Raw genomic sequence first — 14,265 nt, forward strand, 5'->3', positions numbered from 1 at the left:
AGCTATTATTTTGCATGCGTGCCGATACCACCAGCAACCATTTCCCAACTCTGGAAGCTGCAGATGGCAGTGGGGATGCTCACAATGTGTGGGCTCCTATCCACAAGGCAAGAACTTCTAATTTTAAATGTGGTATGTATAGCATTCACTACTTGAATGCCACTTTCAACAGCATTCCAACAACGAATGCAAGATCAGTCTTAAACGGGAGCTGCTTACGAGGTCTGTAACATTATTTAGGAAGGAATTCAAATTTAATGTGATGCAGCCTCCGTGTAATGAAGTCCATCACTTTAAATCAGGAAATTAAATTGAAATTCATTATTCATATTCACAACAACTAAGCTAAAAATGAAATAAAAAGGGCTGCCCACTGTGAAAACACATTTTATTGCTTATAAAATAAGATAAAAATAAGAAAAATTGTTCTTTTCCATTCCCTAGAGTTTCACTTGGACATGGCAAGTCACAAATGTCCCATCAGTCATGGCTGCCAGTGACATATTGAAGACATTAGCACCAAGAGACCAAACAGGAAGCCAAGGCACAGGCCCAAGAGATGTGTGCTATGTTATTTTTCTGAATTGGAGGAATGTTATTTGCTTACCAAACCAGTTTTAGTTTTATTTACTACTTTGAAGGAATGGAATCTGTCAAACTATTTTATGGATTTAGCCAAGCAATTTGAAATAATAGGTAAAGTCTGCAAAAGCTTCAGTGCAGTAATACACATTGCATTATGTGCAATCTCTACTTGGATAATCTGAATTACATAGCACACACTTCTAATTAGCCAGGTTGAATGCAAAATTGTATGTGCTCAGTTCAAAAAATGTTGCGATTCTCAGTAGGGGTACAAAGTAAGCAGTCAAACGCTGCACACTGCCCAGTCTAAAGCAAACATATTGCAAGCATCTGTCTTGAAAGAATAAATAAAGCAGATGCCCCCCTTCTTCTCATTCAATGCTAGAATAAAAAATAGAGGACCCAGAGAAGCAGGGTGCAAGAACAGTGAAAATAATAGCCATGCATACTATCTCTAAAATTCAGAGGATGAGATGTTCTCTTAATAGCTCTCATACAGACTTCCTGCTTGTCCAACGTTCTGTAATGAGGAAGCTCACCAATGGTGAACAAGTTGCTGGAAAGAAACAGTTCATCCACTAATACCAACATTCCCCCTCAATTGCCGAGCCAGAGGGACAGTTGGGCACATTCTCAGTTGTGTTTTTATTTCACTTGTGCATGAAGTAATAGCTATGATGTTTTTCCCCCACAATTCAATTTCCAAAGTTTCATCAGTGTAACAACTTTGTCTCCATGTATCCACACTTTCCTGTACTCTTTCAGCCCCAATCTACTTTGTCTACAGGCTGTAGCCATAAGGCTGTTGTTGCCATGCTGCACCATAACTGGTGTTTGTTGGCAGTGTTACCATGGATATGGTGACACTGGCTGTAAAAATTGTTACATTCTCTCCAATTGTTCATGTGCTGAACAATTTGCATTTAGCTAAATGACTGATCAAAACAGGAAATTTGAAACATAATTTTAGGGATATGCAGCATCCCCCCTCCCCCGAACAAATCAGAAAAGATAGGTCCTCTGCAATATCCCTGAACTTTTGACAGAATCAAAATTGCAAAACTTGGATACATTTTGAGCTAGCAAAAATGCATTAGAAAATGCATGTGCCCAGCAACATGTGAGCTTGAAGACTCACAAGGGAAGACAGTCAAGAAGACAGGACCTTGGACAGCTCTAAATGGCCCTGCTAAACCAGCCACAGGAGATGCTACAACTGCAGGGAGTAAGTGTTAACTAAAGTGTTATGTAGCCTAACCAGACCGGAAGTGCTGTAAGCTCTGCTTCAGGAATCATAGAATCATAGAGTTGGAATAGACCACAAGGGCCATCGAGTCCAACCCCCTGCCAAGCAGGAAACACCATCAGAGCACTCCTGACATATGGTTGTCAAGCCTCTGCTTAAAGACCTCCAAAGAAGGAGACTCCACCACACTCCTTGGCAGCAAATTCCACTGTCGAACAGCTCTTACTGTCAGGAAGTTCTTCCTAATGTTTAGGTGGAATCTTCTTTCTTGTAGTTTGGATCCATTGCTCCGTGTCCGCTTCTCTGGAGCAGCAGAAAACAACCTTTCTCTCTCCTCTATATGACATCCTTTTATATATTTGAACATGGCTATCATATCACCCCTTAACCTCCTCTTCTCCAGTTCCCTTAGCTGTTCCTCATAAGGCATCGTTTCCAGGCCTTTGACCATTTTGGTTGCCCTCCTCTGGACACGTTCCAGTTTATCAGTGTCCTTCTTGAACTGTGGTGCCCAGAACTGGACACAGTACTCCAGGTGAGGTCTGACCAGTGGCACTATTACTTCCCTTGATCTAGATGCTATACTCCTATTGATGCAGCCCAGAATTGCATTGGCTTTTTTAGCTGCCGCATCACACTGTTGGCTCATGTCAAGTTTGTGGTCAACCAAGACTCCTAGATCCTTTTCACATGTACTGCTCTCAACCCAGGTGTCACCCATCTTGTATTTGTGCCTCTCATTTTTTTTGCCCAAGTGCAATACTTTACATTTCTCCCTGTTAAAGTTCATCTTGTTTGTTTTGGCCCAGTTCTCTAATCTGTCAAGGTCGTTTTGAAGTGTGATCCTGTCCTCTGGGGAGTTAGCCACCCCTCCCAGTTTGGTGTCATCTGCAAATTTGATCAGGATGCCCTTGAGTCCATCATCCAAGTCATTGATAAAGATGTTGAATAAGACCGGGCCCAAGACAGAACCCTGTGGCACCCCACTAGTCACTCTTCTCCCGGATGAAGAGGAACCATTGATGAGCACCCTTTGGGTTCGGTCAGTCAGCCAGTTACAAATCCACTGAGTGGTAGCATAGTCAAGTCCGCATTTTACCAGCTTCTTTACAAGAATATGACCAGCTGGCTGGTCAGCCAAACAGCCCTTGCCTTATTTTGTAGCTTTTGAGTTCTGTGAGGAGTACTGCAGAGGACCCACCCTCTGAATCACAGGATGGTAGCAATAGTCTGCTTGAGAAAGTTGCTGTCATGAGTTCCATGGTGATGCCTTAAAGAGGGCAGTTGGGGTGACAAGAAGGAGTGGGAGATGCTCAGAGAAGTCTGACTTCAGGAAAGGTCCTAGCTGGTTGGGGGATGGAAATATGGGACCCTAGAAGGACTCTGGCCCAGGAGAGAGTCCCAACAGCTTGGAAGGTGGAAATCCAGAAGCAAGGAAGAGGCCTAGGGAGGTAGCAAGAGAACAGCCTGCCCCTGCAACACAGGACACCCCAAGCGCAATGTCACAGGCCACTAAGCCAACTGGCACCTTTCCATGTCAGTGAAATACCTTCTGGGGAGGCACCTGGTGCTAAGTCTGACAGCAAGTTAGCTCCATCAGTATCACTTCCATCTCCAAGGACATGGAGGTGACACCGCAAACAAGCCATACATGCCCAGCCTTGATGTAGGACTACCCATTTATTTATCCAGACCTGAGGCTTGGGACATCCACTGCACAAATAGCTATGCCTGCCCTGCTCTTCAAAACGGGAGCACGGGGGCATGTCAAATGCTGCATCAACCTCTTAGCTAAGTCTGCTCGTGCACTGTCATGCTCTGCTGTGCTTTACTAGCTTGTAACCTGTATTTTGCTCTCTCCTCTTTCACCCTCATTAAGAGGTTCTTTAATTCCTCCTCCTCACTTTCTGCCATCAAAGTTGTGTCATCTGTATATCTGAGGTTCTTGATGTTTCTTCCAGTAATCTTAATTCCGGTTTGGTTTCATTCAGCCCAGCCTTTCGCATGATGAATTCTGCATATAAGTTAAATAAGCAGGGAAACAATATACAGCCTTGTCGTACTCCTTTCCCAATTTTGAACCAATCAATTGTTCCATATCCAGTTCTAACTGTAGCTTCTTATCCCACATAGAGATTTCTCAGGAGACAGGTGAGGTGATCGGGCCCTCCCATTTTTTTAAGAACTTGCCATAGTTTGCTGTGAATGAATAGAGAGATGGAAATGGAAGCAACTGTACCTCTGAAGGGAAGACATTCCACAGATGAGATACCACCACAGAGAAGATGATATCCCTTCACAGTGGATCTGACATGAACCATAGATACTGTATGCTAATTTGTTTTTCATTATCAATATTCTGATTGATATTTCCCAACAAACTTTTTTTATAAAAAAAAACAACCCAACAACCATTAATGACACATCAGCATGTATGTAGCATTTTTTTAACATCAACAGGAACTGGAAACTTTTGATTAATTATGTTTCAAAATCCAGTCCATTCCTATGCTGAATTTGAAGATATGGGGTGGCATCCAACTAAGTCATACTCAGAGCAGACCCACTGAAATCAATGGGTGAGTGAAGAAGTTATACTCTATTTCAGAACCACCATAGAAGAAACAGCACTAAAATATAAGTGGGTCTTTCAGCAATAGTTCAAACATCAAATTAGTCACCAATGATCAAATGCAAAGCATACAAGAGTGGGAACACATCCAGTAGTTCTGGCGCTAAATGGCAAGTGAAATCATAAACTTTGTTTGTTTGTTTGTTTGTTTATACCCCACCCATCTAGCTGGGTTTTCTTCAATTTATCTATTAACAGGACAAAAAACTTGTGAAATAAAAACATCAACAGCTGTTAGTTAACATGAAATGGGACACCCAAACTATCTTTAAAAATAAACAGCTGGTTTTGAATATTAAATAAATGCCTCCAAAGCATAACATCCTACTAATAATGCGTATGGATATAGTGCACATGGCTATGTGTTCTGATTTTCATAACTAACTACATGCATCTCCTATTAATTTCTTTGAGAGCTAGAAGTCACTCCACACTCCTAAAAATTGGGTCCTCCATATAAATAGCTTTCTCTTAATTTGAAATGTGGCTGTATATTACAAAAAAAAGTGTTCTGAAAGAAGTAAAGGCCTTAAAAACAAAGCAGGATTTCTGTTTGTAGCTTGATCCTCCCCCCCCCCCCGGAAACAAATCCCACAATATTAAATGGGACTCACTCAAGACAAGTATGGATGACTGCACCCTTAACTTTAGAAAGCTATGTAATTTCCCCAATTATTCTCTACAAGCTCAGCAGAACACCGAGTTCCCCATTCTGTTGCTTTAAGAACTGCACAAGAATACGAGAGTGAGAGTGGGGCTTGTTAAAAATCATCTGCTGCAGGGTATTAGTATTTATTGTGAACATGTAGTGGTATGTATTTTTGCTGTTGTGCCACGTTTAGGAGGAAAAGTAGCATACAAGTTAAAATAATAATAATACAAACAAAGCAAATATACATTCAAGATACCTCGGGGTTGCACCAATAAAAGTGAAGGAGTAACATACCGCAAAATGCTATACGTGTTTACTCAGAAGCATATTCCATTGTTTTCAGCAGGAATTACTCCCTAGTTTTCAGCATAACAGCCTTCTATCAATAAGTATTATCCAACACCAATAGCAGGCCAGCCTTGGATAGACTAAGGTAGATAGAGAAATTCTGTAAACTGTGAAACAAGGGAGCCACATCCCTGGGATTGGAGTAATCGATTCACAGGTTTGTCACACATACATGATTACAGAGTTGCCACCCACTTACCAAGAAACAACTATTTTCATGTTACATAAGTAGTCCATGAAACTTCCATGGTTGCTTCCAGATAAGGTGTGCATTCATCCCAACTGGTTTCCACAAAGTTTGTGCGAGATTACATGATGTACACCCTTTATTGATCATTTGTTCTTATTTGTTTGTGGGGATGTTATGCAACATCAGGTCAAACAATTGTTATTCCACATTTTACAGTGCATTTTCCCATCACTTGTGATAAAAAAGACTTGTATTTCCCCCCCTTTCTGAAGTGGCTTCATTGCGGAAGAGCACCATAACCACTTTAAATGTACAACTTGAACTTACTGATATGCACTTGAATCCCATCCACAAATTAGCAACAGACTGGAAGCACCCCATGCTAAAGTAATTTGGAGGATTGCTTCACATTTAACATCGAAACATGGCTTAGCATCAACAGGCTCTGTGCTCAGGGTTGGCAGGCTGAGAGAAAACTTCAGCACTTCCTCTTCCACCTGCATACAGTGGTAATAATAATAATAATAATAATAATAATAATAATAATAATAATAATAATAATTTATTATTTATACCCCGCCCATCTGGCTGGGCTTCCCCAGCCACTCTGGGCGGCTTCCAAAAGAATATCAAAATACTATAATACATCAAACATTAAAAGCTTCCCGAAACAGGGCTGCCTTCAGATGTCTTCTAAAAGCCTGGTAGTTGTTCTCTTTGACATCTGGTGCGAGGGTACCTCGCAAGACGAATGCCTCGCAAGACAAAAAACTCGCTAGACGAAAGGGTTTTTTGTTTTTTGAGCTGCTTCGCAAGACGATTTCCCCTATGGGCTTGCTTCGCAAGACGGAAACGTCTTGCAAGTTTGTTTCCTTTTTCTTAACACCGTTAATACAGTTGCGACTTGACTTCGAGGAGCAACTCATAGAACGCGGTGTGGTAGCCTTTTTTGAGGTTTTTAAAGACTTTGGTGATTTCTGAAGCTTTTCTAAAACTTTCCCGACACTGTGCTTCGCAAGACGGAAAAAATCGCAAGACGACAAAACTCGCAGAACGAATTAATTTTGTCTTGCGAGGCACCACTGTACTATGTTTTAATCCATTATTTCCATTTTTGTGTAAAATGTGGTTTACCACTAGGTGCAGACAAACCAGAAAACTGTGGTTTGTATGACTCCTCCAAACTAGTAGGAGAAATCATTGTTTGATTCTGATTTGCAATCCTAGTTTTTAGGTATTTTCCAATCCACAGTTCATGCTCATGACTTGTTGGGTGCAACAAGTGTGGAATGATTTGGATTCCACATGGTCATGTTTGCATGTAACAGTAAGACAAAAACCTTAGCTTAAGAAACCAAACTGTGAGTTATGTTCTGGTGCATGTATCCTGATCACTTTTGCTTTGCTCATCCCTCTTTGAGAAGCAAATAGATTAATAAACCCAGGATTACCAAACCCAGGGTTGTGATTTATTTCTCCCTAACAAACAAAAATCAGTCTTAAACCAAGTTCGTTGCTTGGTGGCAAATCCAGGCTTGTGCTGCAATATGTTTAATTCTTTATGGCAACAAATTACTATGCAAGCTTGTCAGGAAATAACACAGATTACAAAAAGAGAGATTTGATTCTTCAAATAACTTATTCAAACTGATTTTTTTCATTCCTAGTGATTCAAATCCTGATTTGAATCAATTATTTCAGTGAAGCCATCATGAATACATGTATAAATAATCAGCATATTAAGTCTCACCACGGGTTATTTTGATACTATGGGCCATACCCAATGAAGTAGTTCTGACAACACAAGGTTGTGCAATAGAACTTCCCCTCCTTCTCCTCTTCCTGCAACCCCAATTTGTTCTAGGGTTTCCCTCAACCCTCCAGAGCAGATTTTGAGAGCGTGTGGGGACAGGAGGTACATAGGGAGAAAGAGGGGAAGTTCCATTGTGCGAGCAGAAATCCTTGCACTAGTAGAAGCACTTCATATATATTTAATAGATCATCACATATCATAATGCCTTTAAACAAAGACAGTGAGTCACAGAGGAACAGGCTGTATATCACATTTAGACATAAATATTTTTAGCTGAGTAGGTTTTGTAGACACAAAAAGACAATCAAGAAAGGGCAAGGTCACTCCCCCACTCCCACCCTGCAAAACAAAACACTTATAAAACTCTACAGATTAAGAAGGTACTGCTGGCTGAATATTTATTTTCTGTATAGACATTTCAGTTTTCCAGCTGTCTACAGGGAAGAAGTTGATGGAGCATATAAACGTTCCATTTTGGCAAGCTTCTAGAATTGGTCTGACAACTATGAAAAAGCTCCTCACTTTCAGGTCATTTGCTTCCTTAAGAAGTATCTTCTGGCACTAAGCAGAGAATACACAAAGTACAAAAAACCCACAACTTCACTATGTCAGTCTACCACCACCATTAAGTTGCATTTACATTAAACACAACACACTACACTTGATCTTAGTCAAAAGACTGAGAAGCAATTGATTGCAGACAAAAGGTAATCAAAGTTTTCTTGACATACATAATTGGCTTCATAGTCGACCTTAGTGATAATTTTTAACATGATGCCAATATTATACTGAAAGTAAATTTGTTTTACATAGAATTTTAAATCATAATTGTTATTTGCAATTGTGGACATTACTTTACGGCTTGTGGTTGGCATCCATCTGTCTCAGAAGACAATGGAAGAGTGTGCCTTTAGGGGTGAAGTCAAACTACTGGAGAGTTACAGCGCCTGATGGTAGCTGTAGAGACTGATATGGGAGAGGCATGTTTTACTGCAACTGGGGCAGATGAAGACATCCAGTTGTGCTGCTGCAGATGCACCAGGGTGTTTCTTCTCTCTGCACTCCTCCCAACAGTCATTCCTTCTAGGGTCACTGCTACAGATGCACGACTTGACTGTCTCAAGGCACTGCAGTCATCTGCAAAGGATTTCCCACACAGCAAGACTGATATTGCCAGCCTTCATGTCACACTTGCAGACATCTTTGTAACACAGAGTTAGTCTGTCAAAGGGCCTGGTGCCTGAAGCCTGTTCCCTGTAGAGCACATCCTTGGGGAACCTGATCCTAACATCTTTTATTCTGTGGACATGACCAAGCCACCGTAGCTGTCCCTGAGACAAGAATGTGAGCATGCTAAGAATATGGGCTTCAGAGAGCACATCTTTGTTTGAGACTCTGTCCTGCAATGTGATGCCCAAAATCTTCCTGACACAGTGCATGTGGAAGGCATTGGGGCATTGTTCCTGGCGGTTGTAAGTTGCCCATGACTCACTTCTATAAAGGATACACAATACACAAGCCTGGTAGATCTCCAGCTTGGTATTGGACATTTCCCCATACCCTTTTGGAGAGGCGAGCCATTGCTGTAGCTGCCTTGCCAATAAATACATGTGTTCAGCTCAGCATCAATGAGGAGGTTGCTGGTTATGGTGGAACCCAGGTAGACAAAATCATCTACCACCTCAAGCATGTAGTCATCACTGCTGATGCTTGGAGTGCTGGCAACATCCTGACCCAGGAAGTTGGTCTTCATCAGGCTGATGGAAAGGCTAAACTCCTTGCAGGCTTGGACAAAACAGTTGATGAGTCTCTGCAGAGCTTCCACAGAGTGTGCTGTCAAGGCTGCATTATCTGGAAACAACATCTCTTGGATAAGGATCCACTGCACTTTTGTCTTGGTGCAGAGACCATACCAGGTCGAACAGACCCTTGTCGCTCCTCGAATGTAAGGAGACCCCACCATCTTCAGTTGAGCTGAGAGCACTGGGGAGAAGAATTTGCCAAAGAGAGTTGGGGGCAAGAGCACAGCCCTGTTTCACGCTGTCATACTTTTTGGTGCTGCATTTGTTATCGTTGAAGGATATAATCATCTTGTGAAACTTATACAAAATAAACTTAAATCAAAAATTGAAAGTTCTGTATAAAAATTCCTGCAGAAGACAATTTTTATCTTTATTCAATTGATCTCTACACTAAATCTCATTCTTTTAATTCAAGGCAAGAATCCAATGGCTTAGCATGCAGAATAAGGTTTTTCAAAAACCTTTTTCTTTGAATAGCAGACCTCCATGCCATAGAAAACTGCTTGCAACATTTATTTATTTATTTATTTATACATACATACATACATACATACATACATACCCCGCCCATCTGGCTGAGTTTCCCCAGCCACTCTGGGCGGCTCCCAATCGAGTGTTAAAAACCATATAGCATTAAATATTAAAAACTTCTCTAAACAGGGCTTCCTTCAGATGTCTTTTAAAAATAAGATAGCTGCTTAGCTCCTTGACATCTGATGGGAGGGCGTTCCACAGGGTAGGTGCTACTACCAAGAAGGCCCTACTTTTCAAACTACCCTGATTTTCAAACGTAGTTCACCATGTGACACAGGATTATGTTGTCAGGGGGCAGGGGACATAGCCCAAAGGTTCCTTAGCTGTGCAGAACTAGTTATATGGTACTATGGTCAATGTCTCTTAGTTTGATGCAAGGTCGGTTCTTGCCCTATTTGCTGTGATCTCAAGGCATTCAAAGTGAATGTGTGATGAAAGCCACCATGTCTCATGTGCAAGCATTCCCCATAAATGTCTGAAAGGGACCTTATAACTGTGTTCAGCTGAACATTGTTAGAACTATGCAGATATTTCCAACATGGTTATTTAAATACTTCCTTTTCAGCACGGCACAGGGCAAATTAGGGGTAGAATGCATGCGCCCGTGCCTCTGTCACACATTCTTCCCCACGCCATGCAGGGCTTCTGCCCCTCATAACTTTCAAATATCTGGAATTCACTATTTGCTGGTATTTGTTATTGTTTAGGGTTGCCAGGTGTCCTCTTTTTCCAGGACATGTCCTCTTTTTCAGGGGTAAAATTTCTGTATGGGCAGATTTTTAAAATTTGCCAAAATGTCTCTGACTATACTTTCTGGATGAGACATAGACATAACTAGTGGCTGAAGACTTGCTTTCTGCTTCTCTTCTTCTGCCTCCCTCAGCAATATATCACAGCTTCTATAGCCAGCATATATTTAGGGTATTTAAAATTAGAGTCATCATGGCATCCTCTTTTTTGCTCTTCAAAATATGGCAACCCTATTGTTATTTGTTATTTGTTTCCTAATTTTTAACCTACTTTTATTAATTATTTTCTCTCAAATGTTTACAAATTAACTCTCTGCTATACAGATTTGCTACAGGAAGAAATCTTGTCTAGTCTTAATTGTACTTGTAGGCGCTGCAGTCAGGATCCAAAAAGATGTGAAACAAATGGAGCAAGTCTTTGGAGATATTTTTTTTCAAGCAGCACCTCTCATAATTTTATGCACACTGTGAGTAAGCTGTTCTGGACACAGTGCAAATTCTGAGTAAAACTACATGGGCTTGCTTTGTAGGAGGACTTTCAAAAGCAGTTTGTGATGTGGCATAGGGGTCAGCTCTCCTATAAAAATGGATTTTTAAAATCCACTGGGTGAGCAGAAACTCTAGGAAGCTGCTTGGATTTCATCTGTGTAGATAATAAATAGTAAATTCAGATAGCCACATGAAGAGTTCCCTCTCTCTCTCATTATGTACACCTATACACAAGCCACAGAGCAGTTTGCATTTGCTCTCCAAAATATTAGGACAGCTAATATTTCAAAATAATTTAAAACTGTATTTATTAAGCAAACAACCAAAGGTCTCAATAAAATGACTCTTCACCCTGTTCTGTGTCGTGCAAATCCCACAAGGGTTGAAAATGAGTGGAACATTATTACACTAGGAAACAAAACAAGTGCCAATGAAAACACTTCAGTCCTAAACAGTCCCATTGCATAACCCTTAATTATGTTATCTTTTAACAGCTACTGCATCTTTACATGACTGTTACAAAGTTAATGCCAACAACACATTGCTTGTGTAATTTCAAGCAAAAGAATAGATAAGTTAGGAATGTGTTTCAAATCAATAAAACTGGTGTGTGTGTGTGTGCGCGCGCAATGGGTCCATGTTAGTTCATAAGAAAATGAAAGGGGGGAAACCCCACAGTTGGGCAAGACTTTTATTAGTATCAACCAGCAGATTTTGGCTGTACAAAATCTAACATTTCCCACCATTTTTGAACCTATTTCTGGAACCAATTCCAACTGATGTAAATACACATTGACACATTGTGGTAAGCCATAAGCCATGACTTGCTGTGAATGAGCAGCATGCTAGCGCACACTGCTGAACTGCTCCTACCTTTGTTCCTCCCTCCCTGGAGCCAGGAGGAACAAACCATGAGCCTTGGTTTACCGTGATATAGGAACCAGCACTTGTGGCTTTGTTTCTCCCCAAACTGTGTCACACTATCGCTCTGACCCAAATTGACAATCTGAAATCAACAGTACTTTGTACCAAAAGCTTTTTAGAATTTGGACTTGGAGCAGCAACTCATGAATGCAAATCCCTGCACAGCCATGATCAAACTTGCAGCAGTGGCCTAGGGTATGGCATCGCATACACCAACCTACCTTGGTAGCTTGTTGTGATGATAAAAATGGAATAAGCCCTGCCTATGCCACCAGGAGTTCCTTGGAGGAAGGCTAGGATGAAAATGTGGTAGATGTTGGGTCTTCCAACTGCATTACAGGAACTATGGTAAACATGATGTGCAAAAATGCCATTGGTGCCAGATCACTAAGAGAGTTGTAGGTTACAGCTCTGGTGAGATTTGCAAAAGAAAACCTTACCAGCTTTCATTACAAGCTTCTCTTCGATTTATTTTTTCCCCCAGGCTTTTTGTTTTTGTTTGCAGTCCTTGTCATGAAAACTTTTGAGAGAACAAGACAAATAGCTCGTTTAAGGTGGCCAAACTACCAAGGAGCTGAAAGCATCGTTGCCTCTCTTTTTCCAAAGGACAAAAGGAGCTTCACTGACTTATAGACTGAAGAGATCTGAAACATAACCTAGGAAACTCTACAACGATTACAACTTGCAGCTGTAAATGTCAACTCCGAGCGAGTTCCTCCTGTCCTCGGTGGTTCCGCTAAAACTGTTGCACGTCCCATTTGTCAGACGACGAGGACAACAAGACTGACGCGGATGCGCAGTCTGGTCCGCGGCAGCGCAAACACAAGCCTGCCTCTATCGCCTGGCAAATCGTCTCCCAGCCAGTCGCAACACCTCGCACGCTCTGCGCTTTCCCCTCTCTGCGCAAACTTCAGCAGGTCCTTCCTGCAGCATCCTTTATGCAGTGCAGTCCTGGCCATGTTTACTCCGAAGTAAGCCCTCCCTGGCTTCAACGAGACTTACTCTCTGGCCAACCTGCCGTCCCAAGCACCCAGGAGGCACCCAAAGTTAACTGAAAGTAGCCCTACCCGACCAAAATAGGAACACCATATTAATACCAATACTACTAATAATACTAACGATTAAAGCTCCTGCGAGCTGTGGTGGTTATAGCGGTGTGGCGCACCAAGGCGCCCACTGACGGTCGCGCTCCCCAACGCAGTCGGTGCCAAAAGACCCTCAGCCAGAGCTAGCCAGGCAGAAGAAGAAGAAGAAGAAAAGGAAAACACGTACCTTTGCTGTGGCGACCAGCTGGAATCTCGGCCGCTCTTCTCACGCAGGGGGGAAGAGAGAAGGGGGGAGGAAGAAGGAGGAACTGCTCCTGCTCCTCCTGCTCCTGTGAGGCGCGCGCCCTTTCCCCTCAAGCCCCACGCTCTTCACCCGGCTGGCAGTGGAACCATAGCTCCCTCTCCCTCTCCCCGCCCCCCAGCCCCCTTCGGCCTTTATCCCAGCCAGCCAGCCAGCCGGTCAGCTCGGCGTCGGCGCCGTCTGCAGAGGAGCCTTGAGGCTGGCGGGCGCGCGGCGCTGGTGAGGACAAGCAGCGGGCGGGAAAATGCTGCAGCTTCTCGCTCGCTACCTGTGCGGCTACTAGCACTCCCTGCTGGGGACGCGGGAAGCGCCGGCTGGCCAGAGGCTGGGGCCAGCGTCACGTGGCGCCCGGGTCTCTCGCTACCAGGACTTATAACGCGCTCCTTCGGCCGTTGGTGCTGGTCGTGGGAACCTTGCTCGGCGTCTCCAGGGAGGGCTTTGGCCACCCCACCACTGGCACCTGCCGTCAACACCTGCGCGGTTTCAGCGCCACCCAACGCCTCTGACCTTTCCCGCCACTTGGGCACTATATGCTCGTGACAGCAGCCCAAGTTTTATTCGGTGGAGAGCAGCCAGGGCTCCGCACTAAGCTTTCAAAAAAGTTGTTGTCGTTTTCCAGGGCATAAATTAAGTACACATAATACGAAGTTAAATTGCACAATACTTAGGAGCATAAGGGAGGAATGGACATGAGCAGTTTGGTTCTATTCTTGGGGGACCTGGGTATTTTATTTCTTAGAAATTTCGCACTGAGGACAAATGTCCACTATAGGTTTCACCACATAAACAAGAGTTCAATTTCCCCTAAAAGGCTGTCCCTGAGGTCACTGTAGGGACAAAGTAAGACATGCACTACTGTGTTCCATATTACTTATTCTTTCATTGGAAGTCGCCAAACTTTTAAACATCAAAACATAAATCTACACTGGTATTAAGGGACACAAAGAGAATACA

The 14,265-nt window shown here is 42.6% G+C and overlaps 1 protein-coding gene across 1 annotated transcript in view; it reads right to left on the reverse strand.

Annotated features, from left to right (window-relative positions):
* Nucleotides 1–13,462, reverse strand: part of LEPR (leptin receptor) — a 58,459-nt gene extending 44,997 nt beyond the window's left edge. Inside the window, exon 1 of the mRNA XM_028733181.2 lies at nucleotides 13,237–13,462. The gene's annotated coding sequence lies outside the window, so the exon portion shown is untranslated. The remainder of the gene's footprint in view (nucleotides 1–13,236) is intronic.
* Nucleotides 13,463–14,265: the final 803 nt, after the last annotated feature.

This window comes from Podarcis muralis, chromosome 5 (assembly GCF_964188315.1).
Source record: "Podarcis muralis chromosome 5, rPodMur119.hap1.1, whole genome shotgun sequence".
Lineage (NCBI taxonomy): Eukaryota > Metazoa > Chordata > Lepidosauria > Squamata > Lacertidae > Podarcis > Podarcis muralis.